Source organism: Zootoca vivipara, chromosome 14 (genome assembly GCF_965207765.1).
Source record: "Zootoca vivipara chromosome 14, rZooViv2.hap1.1, whole genome shotgun sequence".
Taxonomy (NCBI): domain Eukaryota; kingdom Metazoa; phylum Chordata; class Lepidosauria; order Squamata; family Lacertidae; genus Zootoca; species Zootoca vivipara.
Genome location: NC_142597.1, coordinates 8,792,501 through 8,812,279, shown reverse-complemented (window position 1 = coordinate 8,812,279; position 19,779 = coordinate 8,792,501). Strand labels below are relative to the sequence as shown.

Sequence of the window (19,779 nt, the reverse complement as noted above, 5' to 3'; positions counted from 1 at the left end):
AGGAGTAGCCAATGTTGTGCCCAGGATGCTCCTGGTAGAGCCATACTTTAGTTCACTACAGTTTTGGCATAACAAAAAAAGAATTGCATTGGGACGCAGGTGGCACGGTGCTCTAAACCACTGAATGTAGGGCTTGTCGATCAGAAGGTTGGTGGTTTGAATCCCCATGATGGGTGAGCTCCAGTTGCTTGGTCCTGCTCCTGCCAACCTAGCAGTTTGACAGCACGTCAAAGTGCAAGTAGATAAATAGGTACTGCTCCGGCGGGAAGCTAAATGGCGTTTCCGTGCACTGCTCTGGTTTCACCAGAAGCGGCTTAGTCATGCTGGCCACATGACCCAGAAAAACTGTCTGTGGACAAATGGCAGCTCCCTCAGCCATTAAAGCGAGATGAGTGCCACAACCCCAGAGTGCCACAACTTTGCGACTGGACTTAATTGTCATGGGTCCTTTACCTTTTTTTTTTTTAGCTGCTTCTCAGAAATCTTCTGTTTCTGACCTTTACTTTACTCTATGTGCTGGACAGATGTGATACGAATCAACAGAGAAATAAGAATTGTTGTTGCAATGACTATAGAAATTGAAACCGATTTAAGAAAAAAGTTTTCACCACATTTGCTGACCTAGTTCCAATGATTTCCTGCTTCCTTCACTTCATTCTCAAAGACCAGCTCCATCAGGATTTCCCTCAAATCATCAAGAATTGAGTAAATCTTTGTCTCTATTTCTATTTGAGTTATCACAACCAATAGTTATGCTCAGACCACATTATTTCTCTTTTTAGATTAGGATTTTTCCTTAAATTTTAGATTAACGGTGCATATGTGCATTAGCTATAGTGCTGAACTGCAAAACTCTGTTAAAACTGTGTGAGCTGGTACATATGAAATTTTATTTTCTTCTTGTAAGAAACCAAGCTTTTGCAAATCTGTGTGAGTGTGCCTTGTGAGTGTAAGGATCAAATTAGATGCACAGTTAGAACAGTGCATATTTGTCTTCGGTACTTTCATAAGAAGGGTGTAGTTGGGATCATATACAGGAGGATGAACACTCATAGGGGTTCCCACACACATGTGGAGTGGATTCCAATTCTCGTCAGCCTGTACAATGGACAGAGGTGGTGTAAATTTTAACTCTATAACATCTCAAAAGCAGCATGTTTGCTCTCTGCTTGTTTGTGCAATACATCTATGGCTAGAATTGATATTTGGTGGGAATGTCTACAAAATGCTTTCTAATATGATGAGAGAGCTGCAATTTTATTAGTCCAATGCACATCTGTGTTTATTTTAAGGCTGAGAACATTTTCCAAATCCTATTTATTCATATTCTGAATTGTTTTGCTCACCATGCCACTACTACTGATCCCCAGTTCTACTGGAAAATTTCTCAAACTAATTCCAGAATTTGGGTGATGGTGGAAGTACAGTTTGCCTCAGTTTTCATCAGTGAGGGAACGCTGGGCTCCCACTATCCATGTCAGTTGGCTGGTGTTGATAGGAGTCGTAGTCCAACAATACATGGAAAAGATCTTTATTCAGGCTGATAGCTGTTGAGGCTCAGCAGCAAGCACAATGTCCAGAAGTCAAGATTCCAGGACACATGAGGGACACAAGAAGCTTTGAAGATGCCCCAACAGGAGCTCCTGTGAAGCTTTTAAATATTAGGTGGGCTGTGCTTACTCACATGTCTCTCTCTCCAGTTCTGTCATGTGTGCCCATGCACAGTGTGTTGGATGGCTGTGTCCGATCCCACCTATGAAGGCAGTGCCTGGTTTGGCGACAAGTTATGTCTTGCCCACGTCCCTCCAGCTCTACCACCAGCACCTCCTGTTCAGCCCCTAGCCGCGGTTCAGGCACTTTCTGTGAGTGCTAGTTATGGTGGATCTTGGTGCCAGTCATGCACCATTCATTCAAGGATACTGCTGAGTCCTATTCTGATTGTTACTAGTTCCAAACAACTAGGACAGCCAGCACAGGTAACACAAGGTTGATAGTCCTCAGCTCAGATGAAAGGAGCTACTTCCTGTACTGTGTTCTTCTTGCTTCATTTTCTGACTCGGTACCACAGTTCTTGGGAAGACAGTGCTTGAACTCACCCTTAAAGAAATAAACGATACAACACATACCAATGTACTTTAGAGCATGCTCAGTGACTTCAAATGAATTTCTATTCTGGAGGCTCTCTTTGCACCACTGAACCAGTGAGCTACCGTGGGACGCATTCAGTTCCTCAGGCCCAGGGTTAAGCACCAATGAAGGTCTGTATGGGCCCTGGTGTGATGGGAGGGTTTTCTGGGGACTTCTGTCTGTCAGCCTGATCAGGCTTCTTAGCTGGTGATTCTCATAGCTGCCAAGTTCTCCCTTTTTTAAGGGAAATTCCCTTATGCTGAATAGGCTTCCTCGCGAGAAAAGGGAAAACTTGGCAGCTATGCTGGTGATTTTCAGTCCTCCACCTCTATATCCACTGCTGGACTTTGGGGTAATGAGAGAGGCCTTGAAAGCGGTGCTAGTAGACCGAGGTCCACCCAGAGAGCAAAGGACATCCTTGCCAACCTCCCCCCTCCTAACGCCAGCAATGCAACAGCTCTTGGTACCTAATATCCACTGACATTTGACCACACCAGAGCACATAAAAGACTGCAAAACAGCCAACAATCCCAAATATAGTGATTCTGTTAACAATGCTGTTAGAGAAGACAAAGTATTCCCATTTCCTTCCCACTTTATGCAGCTTTTATCAAGTCCTAAATTGTCGCCAGGAGGGAGGAAGGAAGGGGGGAGGAGAGAAAAACATTTCCCAAGTTTTTACTTCTTCTTTTTCTTTTTTAGGAAAGAAAAAGATTTTGTTCAGTTACTAATTCCTTACAGACTCTCCTCTGAGCAGAGACCCAACTGTATCCCTATTAAATTATATAGAGCGAGTCCAGTCCTTGGCTGTCAGCAGGACCCATCAGTCCTAATTTATCGCCCCAGGAAACACAGTACAATTATGGTAATAAATAATAATAGGATTCAGTACATGACAACATGAGTGATGGAGCCTCTCCGAACTCATTTACATTGCTTTGTGTTGCAATCACCCTGCCTCTAATGTAATGCCAGGCAAATGAGCCTTTTTGAATATTGTGCAATCTATTGCAAGTCAACTGGCACAAAACTCACTCAATAAATCTTGTTCAAACACATGCCTTTAATGACAGGTAAATCAACAATGAAGTAATTGCATTTAATGTAGTGATAGACTGGACAAAAACAGTGACCTCAAAGTGACTTTTTGTAAAAGGTATGATCTAGTTGCTGTGGTGCGTGGGATGTATTTTTTGTGCTTGCTTTATTTATTCTTCTTTCCTTATTTCCTCCCCTCTCTCTCTCTCTCTCTCTCTCTCTCTCTCTCTCTCTCTCTCTCTCTCTCTTTAAAGCAGGAACTTTTTGCTCAGATGCACACCATAATGACATAGCCTTTGATTTAGTGGTTGACCTCTCCAGCAACTGGTGAACCCAAACAAGCTGGTTTAGACCACAGGGCTCTTAATTTAGAGTAGACCCACAGACTGTACTCAAATTCCCCCAGATTAAATAGGTTATGGATTGGAAAGTGCTGCAGACATGTGCCAGCTTCTCTGCTGCTTCTCCTCCTCCTTCCCCACCCCACAAAGTACATTTGAGCTTGCATAAAATAATTTGGTGACAGAGATTCAAAGACCGGATTTCCCACTTATTTCTTTAAAAAGAAGAAATGCCACCAGGACGGCCATCTGGATCATGGCCTCAGTTCTGTGGGAGGTTTGCTCTCCCTCCCTCTTCCAAGCTTTTGCAAACAAAATTGGAGCTGCTTTTTGCACCACTGTGCTAACCCCGTAGTACAGTAGAACATCTTGTGGCTTTTTTTTTTTGGCCTTGGTGGTAAGAGCAGCAAGGTTTCAACTTGAACTGCAATAATTTCAAACAAATGTGGATGGTGTCTTAGCACGAGAGACATTTGATAACTGTATTCAGAAGCTACCTCAATGCAACTAACACCAAGAGTTGCACTGATGTAGGTGCACCTATTGAAGGAGGGTTTAGGTTTCAAATAGGAGTTGTTTTGATGCAGCACTGCAAGCAAGAGCATGTAAATTTGAGATGCACAAGTGAGGAAGAATGCAGAAAGCTGCACTTGGCTGCAAATGCCTAGGGAGGAAAGAGGAAAGCATTTGGGGGAAAGCAGCACAAAATCATGACCAGACATTACACCGTAGAACTATATCAGTTTCATTTTGCAAATATTCAGGGTGCTTTTGGGGAAAGGTGGCATTGTTCTAAATAGCTACAACAGGGATGGGGCTTGAAACCCTTGCTTATTCCCCATCAGCGCTGCCTGAATTCCCTTTACTAGAGCTATTGATGGCAATGTAGTGCAAATAGAGCATAGAAAGTTAAACATAGCCCCCCAAATAATAATCTGAGGGCTTATCCACACTTACCTTTCCTCTGCTCTTTCCAGGAACAATCTGCACTTTAAAGCTCTGTGTCCAAGACCCTGTTGTTTTTTTTGCTCTGGAGCATTCCCTGTGAATACCCACTCTTTAAAGCTCAATCAGAACAAACAGCAATCTGCAGAAAATCTGATGCATCCATGAGGCACACTGATTCCACAATAAATATTCACCTGGAAGCAGCCCGTGACACTCATTCCCAAGGTGCCCTTCCTAAGGAGAGGGAGAGGTCGTTCTCTATGGTGGTGCTATCGCAAGGAACATACTTTCCATTGGACTTGCAATGAATTCCTGCACTGTAGGCTGTTTGGAAGTCCCCCTTCACCTTTTCCCTCTTCCTTCAATTGGCCTTTCAGATGTGATGTTTTTTAGCTGGGTAATGGTCTGGTTGAATACTATTCTTTCCCTGCTCTGTTAAGAGTGTCGCTGAAGTGTAGTTGCAAGTTTGTGTATTATGGCTCTTCTTAATGTTAGTTGTTTTTATTGTACAGTAGAACCTCGGTTTATGAACACCTCGCTTTACGAATTTTCGGTTTACGAACGCCGCAGACCCATCTGGAATGGATTAATTCACTTTCCATTACTTTCAATGGGAAAGTTCGCTTCAGTTTATGAATGCTTCAGTTTATGAACAGACTTCCGGAACAAATTAAACCCATGCTTCGGGTTAAGTACGCTTCAGGTTGAGTACTCCGCAGACCCATCTGGAACGGATTAATTCACTTTCCTTTACTTTCAAAGGAAAGTTCGCTTCAGTTCATGAACGCTTCAGTTTATGAACAGACTTCCGGAACAAATTAAACCCATGCTTCGGGTTAAGTACGCTTCAGGTTGAGTACTCCGCAGACCCGTCTGGAACGGATTAATCCACTTTCCATTACTTTCAATGGGAAAGTTCGCTTCAGTTTATGAATGCTTCAGTTTATGAACAGACTTCCGGAACCAATAGTGTTCATAAACCGAGGTACCACTGTATGCTGCTTTTGGACATTCATCCAGAAAAGTGGCCTAAAAATGTTTAAATAAATAAATAAAAATTCTTTTGGGGTGTTGGCTGACCCTACTAGGGATTTTAGTCAATATACCAAATGCATTGACCTTGTGAGGGCTGCAAAAAGTTAGTAGGGGGCTGGAACACTGCATCTAAAAGTCACGAGGAAGAAATTGACCAGCAAAGCAATCTCTTGTTCAGCAGACATGCCAGTAATTGTCTGCCTTGCTGTTGTTCTTCATCTGTTTGCCCTTTGACTCTGTAGCTGAATGTCTTAGCAGTGAATCAGAAAGGCTCGGCATCTATATTACTGGAGGGGTGTCTAAAATCTGTTGGGAGATAGAGGAAGATATTTTCTTTGCATACTGCTTTCAGTCCTGTTGATTCTGAGCATAACCAGGCTCTGCAAGCTGCATAGTCAAGCAGACGGTGTTTTCAAAGAGAAGTGTGATGTGAAGCATATTGCTGGAAACTTTGATTAAATGTTTCCAGCCTCACCTCACAGACGGAGAGCTGGGACACAAAGATGGGTTGCATTTATTTACTGCTCTGCTGTATATCTGAGAAGCAGGACAGGTAGGTCTTTACAACAGGGATGGGGCGGCATTGACAGCCTAAGGGCTGCATTCTGGATAACCTTTTGGAAGTGAGGGGCCAATGGTGGTGGGTGGGGCAAAGGCAAATGTGGGTGGAGCACCAAGCAAGGCTGATGCAGGAAATGGTTGGGTGGGAGGAGAGTCCTGGGGGCAGATAGAAAGGCTTGGGGGCCCTGAGTTTTCCAATCCCTTCTTTACAACAACCCTGTGGGATCTGTCTGCATTATTCACATTTTCACTAGTAGGAAATGAAGGACTAGAGGGGAAATGGAACACCCAAGGTCACCTCATGAATCTATTTCCGAGAATGAACAGTGGACCGAGGCTTTTCTTCAGTCCAAAATAATGGGCTATAGTGTGAGTAGGATTTCTAACCCTGAATGAGCCAAGAAAAGGCAACCCCGGTTTTTTAAAGGCAGGGGCGTGGATCAAAATGAAAGGAGAAAGCAGAGGCGTGCTTCCCATAGGGGCTAGGGGCTTGTTGCACCAGGGCGCCGGACTCTCAGGGGCGCAACAAGGCACTAAGCCCTATGGCTCCTCCTTCTCCGCCTTTCCCTCGGCCGTGGGAATCCCCCCAGCTGCTGCCCGCCGAGCCGCTGTCACCTGAGGGAGCGGCGGTGGCGGGAGCGGCTCCCAAGGGGCCTCCTCCATGTTACCGGTGCCCTCTGCTGCACCACCACCACCACCACGCCTTGGGCACAGGCGACGGTGTGGCAACCGCCTCCTGCTCCTCTGGTCGCTGGGCTGTAGTCAGGCAGCCCCAACGGCGCCCTCCTCCCCAGGCCCATGGAGGCTCAACCGCCTTTCCCCCGGGGCCTTGAAGAAAGCCCTGGGAAGCAGCCTCCCCAGAGCCTCACAGGGCAGAGCAGCACCACCCAAGGGATCCACAAATCCCACTCCGAGATGGTCAGAGCCTGCCCCACGCGTGGGCCCAGGCGCTGACGCTGGCCACACTGTTTGCACTCTGCGGCTTCCCATGCTTTCTCCTGGAGCTCGCCTTGGCCTTCGCCTCCTCGGAGAGCGCCGCTGCCACCAACGAAGCACAGGCGGCCCTGGGGAGCATCATGCCGGCCACCAACAGCGCCCTCAACCACTATGTGTGCCTCTTGTTCCACAGCCACAGCCCATGGGTGCGGTGCCTCCAGCGCAGGCTGTGCCACAGCCCCAACGGCAGGCTTGCCACCGGCATCACCTGCCGCCGCAAGCAGCTGCCGAGCGCCCCGGACGCTGGCTGTGCCCTTGCCAGACTAAGCCACCCACCGTCTCCACAGTCGTCCACCTCGAGGAGGGTGAGACACTGCTCTCTGCCACTTGCGAAAGCAGCTTCTAAGCAGTTTCTTGTGGGATTGCGGCATGGAAGGATTTTTGCAGTATCAAGGACGTCATCCACAAGTATTTTTGACTCATTTAACCTGGATATGCCCCTTTCCTGGGGAAATCCGATATTTAACACCTACACACCCCACGACCTTTGTTACCACAATCCCTTGGAGAGATGCCAGCCACCCCCATGGTGCTCAAGGGAGGGTGGGGTGAAAGAAACTACTCTTGGGTGTTTTTGTGGCAGGGGTGTGAATTTTGAGGGCAGGATAAAATTCATGCTGCTGTTCCTGAGCTGGTAGCCACCATAGTGATTTCTTCAGAATATTGTTGGATATTCTTGGAACAATATCATGTAAGGCTTAAAGATGGGGCTGAAATTTACCCTCTCCAAAACAAAGCGAAGATCTCTGTTCAGTCTACCTACTAGCTTCCCTGTAAAGTGCAGGTGAACTCTCTCTTATTGCTTAAACAGAATGACTTCTGCACACACAACGGAATGTCCCCTCCTTCGCCTTTACTCTTGTGCCGCTGCAGCTGAAGCCTAAAAAATGAGCTTAACTTCCCATTGAGATAACTAAGAGACAATGTTTTCTCAAAAATAACTCCCAACTGAAATCAGCAAGACTTAATCCAGAGTATGTATGCATAAGTATACCTGAATGTGTTCAGCTTTGGCCAAATTCTGCTCTAAATGATTGTGAATAATAGCCATCTCATGCAACTTTTTTGAACTCTGCATTTAAGCTAATGCCAACAGGGAAGATGAAATCTATCACAGAGTCCTTCTCCAGATGTTATTGAACTCCAGGCCCATCAGCCTCTGTCAGCATGGTCAATACTAAGGGATGGTGGGAGTTGTAGTCCAGCAACACTTGGAGGACCACAGGAACCCCATCCCTTTTTTCAGTTTTACAAGTTTAGGGGGGGTCATTCATAGGAGGCTTTGGGCTCCAGCCTGTTCAGAGCAGCCTCTGGACTCTTGAGCACAATCCTTTGTCTCCCACTTCTTTGCTTTTCCTTTCACAAGTAAGGCATTAGGGAGAATATCAGAGGTCAGTGTGAAACCATTAAGGTTTACCCATGTCCCTGGGCTCTCTCTCTTGATGGCTCCCATATGACGTAAACTGATTAGTGGGATGGCTAGAGGCAGCAGAGAGGCATCATTAAGAAAGGAAGAAAAAAAGAACAACAAACCCCCACTAATTTTAGAAAATTGTTACCAGTTGTCTGCACCGCAGAGCTTGCTCATCCGTGCTGAAGATGTCAGGCCAGGATCACACGCCTTCCCCTCTCAGCCTAGGCAGCAGGCTTCTGGGACTCTGATTACAAATATATCTTCCATGTTGATTGTGATCCCTTTTCTATAGTTCTGTGCTGTATCTGTATCTTCCTTAGGAGCATGACAGATACTTGGCACAAGGGCGTTCCCCAGCAGGAGCACCAGACATCCATCACCAGGTGCAAAATCTTATTATAGGCCACGATGCTGCGAATGAGTTGGGGGCGGTGGTGGTGGGGCTCTTTGGCTGAGTTTGCCTGGCTAACTGCAGTTTGTTAAAGTTGGCTCAAGCACTGAAATTCAAAACAGGCCTTGGATTAAGGCTCTCACGGAGCATGCCGAGGTAGATGCTTCTTAAGTGCTACACGGGCAGAGGGTTGCCTTTTCAAAGGTGCCAAGATCCCGAGCCTCTGAAATGATGATGGACTGGTCTGAAATCAAAGCCTGAAGAATGGCTAGCAGACAAATGTGAATGCAGCTCTGAATTCCTCCAGTCCCAAAGGCACCAAGGAGAATGGGGCCTGCGATCTGGGGTCTGGGCCATGTTGAGCTGCCAGATGTCACTCGGATCAGCGATTCACAAATGATCCCAGGGTCATAGGTGGCATGTGGGTAGGTCGCCAAGGTAGGCCGCCAGGCGTTTAGCAACAAATGAAAGAGCTAATGCAGCAAAACGCAGAGGGGGGGGGGAGGTTCCACTGCAAGGTCAAAGGTTGGAGGCAGCAAATGGCTCTAAGCAAGCTAACTGGCAGGGCTGGATGATGATGGCACTTTGCCGAAATTTGCCCTTGAAGAGCATTCCAGTGACCCAACAAGGGTTTACATAAATGGATCCATGCAACATTAACAGCCAATGTTCGACTTTGTTTGTCAGCAAGGGAACAAAAGTGCCTTACACAAATTCAGCCACATTGCCAAGAGTGGGGCCTTCCTGAGTTTGGCCTGGAATGGCAAGGCACGGCTACCATAGCTGCCAAGTCTCCCGTTTTCCCCGGGAAACCCCCGTTTTTACTTACCTTTTCCCGGTGGTCCCCCGTATCACTTCGTCTCCCGTTTTTCTCCGTTATTTTCTCCTGCCGGCGGCCTTTTTTTCTGATTTGCCCTTCTATGGCCACAAAAAATGGCCGCCGCCGGCTTCAAAAGTCGCATCTACGCATGACCGAAAGTGCATAGATGTGACTTCCGGTGTTGGCCGCGGCCATTTTGGTGGGCAGGGCGACACCGGAAGTTGCGTTGATGCACTTCCGGCCATGCGTAGAAGCTACTTTTGAAGCTAGTGGTGGCCATTTTTGGTGCCCATAGAAGGGCAAAGCGACACCAGAAGTTACGTCGATGCAACTTCTGGTGTCACACGGCTGCCGGTCCCGGATTCTACAGTCCGGGACTTGGAAGGTAAGACGGCTACACAGGTGAGGCTTAACAAAAGACTTGTAGCACCTGGTGGCAAGGGCAGGGAAGGGTATATAAGACCAGCATTTCCCTCTGGCTCTTTGCCGCAGCAACACGCTACCCACCTAGCTGTGCTTTGGCTTCCTGACTCCTGGTATCCTGACTCTTGGACCCTTGGCTTCCTGACTCCTGGTTTCTTGATTTGTGGACCTTTGACTTCCTAACCCCTGGACTGCTGACCCTGGACTGCTAATTCCTGCTTCCCAACCTCTACACCAGTCCCGATGTACCAAGCCGGGACTCCAACTGCCTGTATCCCAGACCATGACACTATGAATGTGCAGAACATTCATTTTAAGATATCTATGTTTGAATTCACATAAGCAAGTTTGAGATAGGAAGATTTACTTATTTCCGCCTAAATGCATTGCAGATCTGTAAGTCTGCTTACCACTGAGACGCATCTGCATCATTGTGGGCCAGCGCTGCCACCCCCACCATGATCTATTGCAGGGGGCTGCCTGGCCAGCGAGGAGGCTTAATACTCACCTCATTGGCCGGGAATTGGATCCAAGCCTGCCTGCAGATTGGCCAATGTCAGGCAGACTTAGAGGTAGGGCTTTCCTTGGGGAGGGGCTGATAGAGTACCCTACTTAGGATTCCCTCAGGTCCATTCCCAGTGCATTTAAGGCAGCCTGCCCTGGCCCTGGCGCTCACAAAGAGAGAGGGTTAAAAAAAAACACCCTTAACTAAATAGGTTAATTAATCAGTGAATGTGTAGAAAATTCACTTTAGGAAAATCTGTATTTGAATTCACTTAAGCAAGTTTGAGATAGCAGGATTTTCTTACCCCACCCCCCAAATGCATTCCAGATCTAGACGTAACCTAATCCAGTTCAAGATTCTCTCACGGTGAGTCAGCACTGATACTATCAGATGTGACATATGGTGATTGCAGTTATGCAAATGTCAAAAATATCTGAATTTGGATTTCCTCTGGACCGGGGGCAAGGAAAGAAATGATCCAAAGAAATGTGTATGTGCTTTCACCTCTGGGTTAATTGCCAGGAATATATGTGTAGAAGCCAGATATTGAATGTGATTGCAAGAAATATTGAAGTAAACGTCAGCCACATCACTTTCATTTTGTGCATATTCTTAAACTGTCTGAGAGCAAGGTGGATGAACTCAACTCTCAACTCCAACATACCTTTTCCCATTTGGTTGGCTCTGAGACTCCAAAGGGAACCTGTGTGTGGTTTCTTCGAAAGATCCACTGAACAGAGGTGGAAAAACAAATATGGTGATGTGGAAACATGAGTCATGATTTGTTTCCCCCCTCAAACCTAGATCCTTGCATACCCTTTGCCTGTGACCTGTCAGGCTCATGGCACCAACCACATCCCTGAATATGTGAAGTCAAAATGTGGCATCCCTATTTGTTACTATTTACCAGGGAAAGTTAAGCCACTCTCCTTAGCTTCTCCCTAACTTTTGCCTTTGGGAAAAATTATTGCAAAACTTAAGTATGAGTTGCTAAATTGTTCATTTCAAGAAGCATTCCAAAATCTTTATCTCAGTTGCAATTCTCAGCAGTTCCTGGGCATACTGCCTCTGACAGTTCAGATAGAACACAGCCAGTGTGGTTAAGTAGCCATTGATCCTCCATGGATTTGTCTAATTCTCTTTTAAAGTCAACCAAATTGGGGTCCATCACTGCATGTGGCAGAAATGAACTCCATCATTTAACTATGCATTATGTGAAGAAGTACTTCCTTTTGTCTCTCCTGAATACTCCTACATTCAGGCCTATTTTAGATGCCTTCAATTTCTAGTATTATGAGACAGGAGGGATATTTCTCTTTCTCCACACTGTGTATAAGGTGTTTCTTTGGGGGGAGAGGGGGTTACTCAGCTCTACAATGTTTACCTTTCTCAACCTGATCTGGCCACAGCGATCCATGCGGTGGTCACCTCTAGGCTTGATTATTGTAACTTGCTCTACGCGGGGCTGCCCTTGAAACTGACCCAGAAACTCCAGCGGGTGCAGAATGCCGCAGTGAGGCTCCTCACGGGGTCCCGGCCGCAGGATCACATTCATCCAGTGCTTTACCAATTGCACTGGCTCCTGGTGGAGTACAGGATCAGGTTTAAGGTGCTGGTTTTGACCTTTAAAGCCTTATGTGGCTTAGGACCCTCATACTTACGGGACTGCCTCTCCCGGTATGACCCACAGAGAACATTAAGGTCCACAAATAATAACATACTGGAGATCCCGACTCACAAGGTGGTTAGGCTGGCCTCGACCAGGACCAGGGCCTTCTCAGTACTGGCCCCGACCTGGTGGAACGCTCTGTCCCAGGAGACTAGGGCCCTGCGGGATTTGTCATCTTTTCGTAGGGCCTGCAAGACAGAGCTGTTCCGTTTGGCCTTTGGACTGGCGCAGTCTGACCCCACGATTACCCTCCCCTAAGGTTTTATCTCATAATGGTTTTATCTTATTTGTAAGTTTTTAATTTTAAAATTGAATTTTAACATTGTATTAATCTGCATTTTAACTGAATTGTTTCTTTTATACGTGTGTTGATATTATTTGTTGTTAGCCGCCCTGAGCCCGGTCTTGACTGGGAAGGGCGGCGTATAAATATTATTATTATTATTATTATTATTATTATTATTATTATTATTATTAGCAATCATTCTCCTGAGTCTTAGGAAGAGATATTTCCCAGCCCTTAGACTTCAGATGCTTTTAAGTCCTAGGGACTGAACTGGGGACCTTTTTCAGGTGTCACCTTCTTTGCAAAACCGAGTGGATTATTTTGAGAAAAAGAAAGAGCCATATCTGGAGTTTCTCTTCCCCTCAGTGCTAAGCATTTGGTTTCACGTATCCAAGCTCCCCCTTTTGCTATGATCTCCACCTTCCTGAAGGCAGTAGGGCACGCTGGTCAATATCATTAAACACCCAGTTTAATGATATTGCTGCTCTGTGATTGTATTTTACTAGAGGCTTTGCAACCGATACATTATGGTTAAAAACATATTAATCCTCCATGTGTTATGTGTTCCTTCTCAGTCAATATCATATGTTGGCTCAGATATTATGCCAAGTGCCTGGCCATTCCTGCCTGATATTATATGGAGAGCAGGGAGGCGCCTGCTGTTTTACAAGGTAACACACCCTTGGTTCCATCAAGGAAAGTGGGCTCGCATCTGGAATGAACTTAGTCCAGAAACGTCACATCAGGAAATTGAGTTCTTTCAAACAAACCTCCTGGTGATCAGCCTGGGGGAGTTGCCGGCATGCAGCCATACGTTTTGTGCAGCCCACCACCCCAGGGCAAGTGCAGCAATGAGTAGAAACACAGCTGGTAATGTATGAGCTCCTAAATGGTTTTTAACCTCATTTTTAGCACATTTATACCCCACTTTTCTTCCATCTTAGAACTCAAGCGGAGCCAGTATAGGTAGGTTTCCCTGGAAGTTTTCCATTAAGGCACTGACGAGGGCTGTAGTTCTGTGGTATAGTGTCTGTTTTGCATGGGGGAGCCCCCTGGCTCAATCCCCAACATCTCCAGGTAGGGCTTGGAATGTTACTTGCCTGAAACCTGGAGAACCCCTGCCAATCACTGTAGGCAGCATCGAGCGACATTTGACGGTGCAAGGTAAATATGCTCTGATGCCCCTGTTCAACAAGAAAGGGCCATAGCTCAGCAGGAGAGCATCTTCTTCGCATGCAGAAGCTCCCAGGTTCAATCCTCAGCATCACCAGGTAGGGCTGAGAGAGACTCCGGCCTGAAACCCTGGATAGCCACTGCCAGTCGGTGTAGGCAATACTGTCCCTTGGGCTGACTTGGTATAAGGCAGCTTCCTACATTCATCCCCCAAATGTGGTTATCTTCAGTGACATGAGTGCATCAGGAGACTGGAGACTGTGCCGTGGAGCAAAAGACAAGAAGCAGTGGGTGCAAGTATGTGCTTTGCTTAGTAAATAGATGTGCAGGAGGAAGCTTAGAGCCCATGGCAAATGGCAGCAGTTTTCTGAGCTTTCTCCAGGGCTATTTCCTACCCACAATGTATCTGTGGAAGGACAATAAGACATTGGTTGGGGTTGGATGGTCAGTTTACTGCTTCCCACCCAACAGCACTCCTAGAACAGGGGTGGGAAACTTGTGGTCCTTTGAATAGTAATAGTACCACTGTATTCTGCTCTGGTCAGACCTCACCTGGAGTACTGTGTCCAGTTCTGGGCACCACAGTTCAAGAAGGATACTGACAAGCTGGAACGTGTCCAGAAGAGGGCAACCAAAATGGTCAAAGGCCTGGAAACGGTGCCTTATGAGGAACGGCTTAGGGAGCTGGGTATGTTTAGCCTGAAGAAGAAGAGAAGGTTAAGGGGTGATATGATAGCCATGTTCAAATATATGAAAGGATGTCATATGGAGGAGGGAGAAAGATTGTTTTCTGCTGCTCCAGAGAAGTGGACACGGAGCAATGGATTCAAACTTCAAGAAAGAAGATTCCACCTAAACATTAGGAAGAACTTCCTGACAGTAAGAGCTGTCCGGCAGTGGAATTTGCTACCAAGGAGTGTGGTGGAGTCTCCTTCTTTGGAGGTCTTTAAGCAGAGACTTGACAGGCATATGTCAAGAATGCTTTGATGGTGTTTCCTGCTTGGTAGGGGGTTGGACTGGATGGCCCTTGTGGTCTCTTCCAACTCTATGATTCTGATTCTATGATTCTATGAATGTTGCTGGACTGCAACTCCCATCATTCCTGGCCATTGGCCATGTTGGCTGGTGCTGATGGGAGCTGGAGGCCAGCAACACCTGGAGGGCCATATGTTCCCCATTCCTGGTCCAGTGTTATTTCTGAATTTGGCCACCAAATCCAATAAGTGTTCTTTAATAATTAGATTTCCTGTCAACTAAACCCGTGCTTGCCATCTTCCGTTCATTTCTTCATTGTTTATATTCCTGCATATCTTGACATTCCTCCTCCTCCTCCTCCTCCTCCTCCTCCTCCTCCTCCTCCTCCTCCTCCTCCTCCTCCTCCTCCTCCCCCCAAAACCCACTGTTTCTGCAGGTTTTGCTAGCAACAACCCCCTGCTCTGCTGAAACCGCAACAAAAACCCACAACCAACTGTCCCGTTTCCTGGTCCTTCCTTCTGAGATGCCGCCCTCCGAAAAGGAGAACCAACCATGGAATATACAACTTAGCACTTCAAAGCAAATGTTGGGGTCATGATCCAGCCAACTCCACATCAGAGGAAATTAGGTTGCTAGGATCCCAGGATTGTTTATTACACTCTCAGCTTTAATTAGCTGTAAGTAACATCACGTCAGAGTTCTGCCACAAACACTCAACCTGTCAGCATGATTTTACTGACTCTGACAGTTTAAATCAGAAACAAGAAAGTCAACATATCAATAATGGGACTGGACATGATGGATGTATTAAGGGGAGACCTGAAAAGTTCTCCATTTCATTATGTCTTAGAACTGATGTCAGAAAACAGTGGGCCTCAATGAAAAGGTGGGGGGGTGGGAAGAGGGTGAAAAGCTTGGAGAGATTGCCCTGCTTGTTTCTCCATTACTTCACATCTATGATTGTGCCTCCTATATAGGATCCATTTGAAACAGATGAATGCAAAAGCTGAAGGTGGCTTCTGACCTGTTTGGGGCTTGCTTTCGCTCTGCCACTATGTAATGACCGCTCCCCACATCAAATGGGGGGGCTCCTTTTGCATGGTTGTGTGCAGCTCCCCGGATCCTAGTGCAGCTCCTGGTAGTTTGGGGTGGCTTCACCCTCAGCAGGCTGGACACCTGGAGGTCTCCGCCTACCTCAGCCAATCACCCCATTCCACCTGGGGAGGTGTTGCCAGGGGATTGGCCAGATAGAGAGAGGGACCGCCCTGCCCACACAACAGAAGGTGAACCTTACCTGAGAAGTGGCAGTTGGCTCCACCCTGCCCTCCCTCAGTTAGGCCTTCTTTTGCAGGTTAACCTCTTCTCCACAGGTACGCAGGCAATGCTATGTCAGGGTCACTGTTGAAGGGCCAGAAAGGAATTTTCCTGCATTGGCAGGTTTTGCCTTTCCCATAGCAAAATGTCACAACTTTGGTGGTTTTAGGCCTTGGAGGGAATCCTTTAATCTATCTTCCTAAATTGGGGGGGGGGTGACGGCAGTGATCCCAGGGTTCCCCTTTAAAGGGGTCTTGAGGGGAGGCATTGGCCATACGCCAAGAGGTTGTCATTGCTCTCCCCTCCAACGGCGGCAAAACAGGGGGCGGGCTCTCTGCTTGAACATATGTTCTCCAGAGCCAGCCCACACAATCCCCGCACATTCTGGATAACCCTGATATCTCCCAGATCCCCGGCTGGGGACTGGGTCGGATAAACGCCCAATGCCTGAGCCAAGGTCTCCTTGCATCTGAAACTTAATAAAGTTGTGGCCAATTTTAATCCCATAGCACGTTGTCTTGTGTCATTATTCCACTCGGGGGGGGGGGGGGGCGCCTGGGGTTGGGGGGACTCTGCCTGTCCATGCAAAAAGAGAATACCAAGAGGTTGCTCATGTCTTGCATTGAAGACAGGTACAAGTTGTCTCCATGTACAAGCTACACTGTACAAGCTCCATGTACAAGCTCCATGTTCACATGCTACACTGAACTGGAAATTGAGGGGATTTGATCCAATTTGGATCTTAATGCAAATTTACCTAATTTGAATTTTGCAAAACAAAACAAAAAAATTCCCTATAAACCCAATAAAAAATGAAAAATATATTTCCTTCAAACTTTGCCACTTCTCTGAAAATTGTGGCGCAGTTTCCCAGCCAAATTATGCATACAGAAATGAACATCAGGGGGAATGTGTGCATGAAAATGAACAAATATGTGAAAATAGCATATAAAATGCATTATATCAGGAAAATTTGGGGGTGGGTTGAAAACAAAAGAACCAAGTGATGTGGAAACAGGGTGAACTTAACCTAAATTTCATCCATGCCTTTTACATACCATGCTTGCAAATAAGTAACCCTTCTATAAATGGAGGCCATTTACTGAACACTGGAGTGTTTATTATTTACCCATTTATTTAGATACTGTCTCTCTTGGCCTCTGCTAATCACATAAGGGGGGGTTCAAGGCACAGAATGTACAATGTTGGAGTTCAAAGGAAATGGAGGACTAGCTTGCCCTTGCTTTGCATTAGCTTCGCTTGGCTTCAGTGATACCATCACGTAACCCAGTCTGAATGGCTATGATGTGGTACCACTGTTTCCTGGAAGAGATGACCGATTTGGAGAGATGGAGAAAAACGGTGCCAATGCAGTGGGCAATTGTTGCTGGTGAGGGCACAAACACCACAAGAGGTAGTATTCAAGCCTAAATGATCATTAAAAATATGTGTGAAGTTTTTTCTCAAAATGCCACACCCGCAATGCAGATTGCCCCAAAGATGGAAAGCGGTCGAAGAACTCACTGAAGGAAACTACTGTTGCATCTTCCCCTGTTACAGCCCCTGGAAGCATTATGCTATTGAAGCTTTGCAAATGATCACAGGACTGTGCATGAATGCTCATTAAATAGCCAACATCATCTAACCTCCCTGCAAATAAATCAGGCTGGATGTTCAACAAACAGGTCACCTGGAAGCTTTGCTAATTTCCATTTCAAAGTGGGATAAAACACAAGTTTAAGTAAAATACATATAATTATTGCAGAGCACTTTGAACCATTATGCTAAAGGCAGGTCTTGTTTCAGTCTTTGTTTAATAGCAGTGTTAAACTCAATATGATGGGGGGATTAGGGTGTCAGGAGTGGGGTGGAGAGCAGGGAGACCTGGCTCCAAATCTGCACCCCTGTTGTGAAACTCCCCAGGTGACCTCAGACCAGCTGGCACCTCTCAACTTAATCTACCTGAATGAGTTCTTGTGTTGATAAAATTGGGGTAAATGAAACCATGCATGCTACCTTAAGGTGCTTGAAGGAAGACAGAAAGTTGCTGTTTTTAAATGAGCTCAGAATATTCATTTGCATGTCATCTCCCCCTTTCTCTTCCATCACTTAGATATATGCAAGAAAATCTCAGGCAATTTAAGCTTTACGGGGGGAAACCCACTTTCTACTGGTTTTCTGGCCAATTTAAAAACTAACCTATTTAGTGGATTCCTGCCCCCAATCTGAATTTGTCACAGGCCATCTTTAAACACACATACATTTAAATGAATTACAGTATGCAAATAAGCAAAGGCTAGTGAAATTGTCACTGGGATAATTTTAACAAATTTGTCTGATCATTTGCACTTTGGGGTTTGGTGTGCGTGCTTGCATGCCTGCCTGCCTGCCTGCTTTAAGTCAGCTGCAATGCCAAATATATACTTCCCAACGCAGCCTTCAGCAACCTGGAACCCCTAGGTACCGGTAGTTTAGATTACAACTCCCATAAACCATGCTGGCTGGGAGAATGATGGGAATTGTTTCCCAACCCTTTTGGAGGGCACTAGGTTGAAAAATGTTAGTGTAACATATGTGCAGTGCCAGATTTACGTATAAGCTAAACAAGCTATAGCTTAGGGCCCCATTCTCTCTTGGGGCCCCCCCAAAAAAATAAAGGGAAAAAACTGGATGTACATTTCCAAAATATAAGATAAAAAACAAATAAAATAAAACCTACATACAGCAACAGTGTTTGGTGTTGTGTAGGCTCCTATGATGTAAGTCATGGGCCCGGCCTGCTAGCCTGCTCCCTAAAATATCACTGGTTTGCTCATTTCTATATATAGGGTGCCTACATTTCTGCATGGACTGGTTGCAGGGCAACATGTACCGGTAGCATGCAGCTGCAGACTGCAGTGCAGCCCAGTTGAATGTAGGTCAAGCTGTCGTACCTGTTATCTAATATTAAAGAGTGCAGCATAGACTAAGGATATGAGTCTTATGCTGGCATCCCCAAACTTCGGCCCTCCAGATGTTTTGGACTACAATTCCCATCTTCCCCGACCACTGGTCCTGTTAGCTAGGGATCATGGGAGTTGTAGGCCAAAACATCTGGAGGGCCACAGTTTGGGGGTGCCTGGTCTTATGCCTACTGATTGATTTCATGTAATACATTTTTTTAAAAAAAAATATTGGAATTTTATTTACAACATAACACAACACCCCCCACCCTCCAATACACAAACCCACCCTCATTAAACATGAACTTAACATACAGTAAGAATAACATACAACAATACAAACAACCAAATAAAAGACTTCCTTTATCCTGTATCTGGCCTCCTTATTTACTTCTTATAAACTGTTTCCTTTATGAATAATTATTAAGATTTTTATAATTATAACTTAAATATCCAAAAAGTCTCCTGCAGACATTAATCAAAACAAGTCCAGGTATGTATTTTAGGGCACTGTTTTGTGAAGTATTCTCTGCATTTCCCCTGTGCTTTTTGAAACTCTTGTCTAGTCTAATTGCCTCTGTTAATCTAGCCAGTTCAATATACTCTAACAGTTTATCTTGTCATTCCCTTTTTGTTGGCACAGTTTCTTTCCCCCCAGTTTTTAGCAATTAGGATCCTTGCCGCTCCTGTGGCATAGAGGAATATTTTCTGATCTTCTCTTGCTATGCCTTGTTCAAAAGCAAGAGATTTCATGTAATACATTATTTATTTTGATCCCATTATAAAATTACTTTAGGAAAATATCCATCTTTATTATTTAG

At 45.8% G+C, this 19,779-nt stretch overlaps 1 long non-coding RNA gene across 1 annotated transcript; it reads left to right on the top strand.

Moving 5' to 3' along the window:
• Positions 1–5,866: 5,866 nt before the first annotated feature.
• Positions 5,867–8,106, top strand: LOC148683482 (uncharacterized). The gene is made up of 2 exons (XR_015946973.1): positions 5,867–6,042; positions 7,180–8,106. It is a non-coding gene; the product is annotated as an uncharacterized LOC148683482 (long non-coding RNA).
• The last annotated feature ends 11,673 nt before the right edge of the window (positions 8,107–19,779 follow it).